The sequence below is a fragment of the Triticum dicoccoides genome, chromosome 1B, assembly GCF_002162155.2.
Source record: "Triticum dicoccoides isolate Atlit2015 ecotype Zavitan chromosome 1B, WEW_v2.0, whole genome shotgun sequence".
Classification (NCBI taxonomy): domain Eukaryota; kingdom Viridiplantae; phylum Streptophyta; class Magnoliopsida; order Poales; family Poaceae; genus Triticum; species Triticum dicoccoides.
In genome coordinates, this window is record NC_041381.1 from 393,251,206 (window position 1) to 393,252,726 (window position 1,521).

Genomic DNA, 1,521 nt, shown 5'->3' on the forward strand with positions numbered 1-1,521 from the left:
GAAGCACCAATGGATGGGATATAAGAGTATCTATCAAAGGGTTTGGTGCAAAGTGATTTTAGGGTACCAGCATCCGATGTCGTCATTTTTGTTTCTTGTAGATAGATAATCGCACACCCACTAGACTCTATAGCATTAGAAAGAGCTAAATTCTTTTTGGCAGAGTTAAGACCACGAATATTCCAGCATAACACATTCTAGTTTTGCCAAAGTACCATGAAATTGCAAGGTAAATAGAGCAGCAGTGCTTAGGCAGAGGAAGAAGCACCCGCTGGGTCTTCAGTAAGGGAAGCAACAGAGAGGAGGAGGAGGCACTTTCCCAGTTGGCCAGTTCAAAATAGGATCTTACTAAACTAAAGGTAGAGGTGGATAAGATGAGCCTAGATGATCTCGATTAGGGAAGTGAATATTGTTCTAATATTGTTCTAATATTGTTCTTATGAAGTTGAACAAGCTATATATTGTACTCTGTTGTTTTCAGGTAGCTATCGTACTGTGATGTTAAAATATATTTGTGTGCCTGATATGAAATTGGCAAACAACTATTCGATATGAAATGTGAATTTGCGTAATACTGGAATTATTAATTGTAAACTAATAAACCTGCTAAATGGGTCTTGGAACTTTGCAAACGGTTCTAGTAGTAAAAGCGCTTGTGATGGATAGCCCAATACCACACAGCTTTCTTCATCTAATCATGTGTGATCTAGTTGATAAAAGCAAACGGTTAACCAAGGCAGAGCGTGTGTGATAGTTACACCTATCACACACGAGCCTATATAAACCTGTGTGGGATGTACATACGAACGGAAACGTTTTCCCTGGATTGACTGTGTGGGATGTACATACGAACGGAAATGTTTTCCCCGGATTGACTGTGTGGAATGTACATAAGAACAGAAATGTATTCCTTGGATTGACTGTATACATACGAACGGAAAAAAATTTCTGGGATTCACCATGTGGGATGTAGATATGAACAGAAACGATTGGGTTTTGATGCCTCGCCCGATGGCACACGAGCTCATTTTCCCCCAGCCTGTGTGCCAGGAGGGCTTATCCCCGACGGCTTCTGGGTCATGTCTAAAGGACCCCCCTATCACCCATGCTCACTTGGCGATGGTTCCAAATGTTGTTGTATAAAGGGGTTAAAAACTGTGTGTATAGTACCTCGTTGTACCAGTGTACCCGCATACTCTAGCCTGCTGATTGAGCGCCCACGGCCAGTAAAGTTCGCCAGCTTCCTCGGCGGTGTCGGGTGAAGAGAACGCGATACACCTCTTTTGGGCCAGTCGCTCCTTGAGCTCCACGGGAAGTGTAGCTGGGCTTAGGCTGCGATGCTCTTGAGTGGGGAATGGGGATCTGTGGGAAAGGGGCGTTTGGCAGGTGTCATCTAAGAAAATCAGGGCGGCCTGGGTATGGAGATCGGTGGGTAAGCTGCACAGGCAAACCGGCAGATGTTGACAATGGAGGCCTTGCAGTGGCGGCGGTGGCGACCTTGCTAGGGTTGCGAGCGAGGAA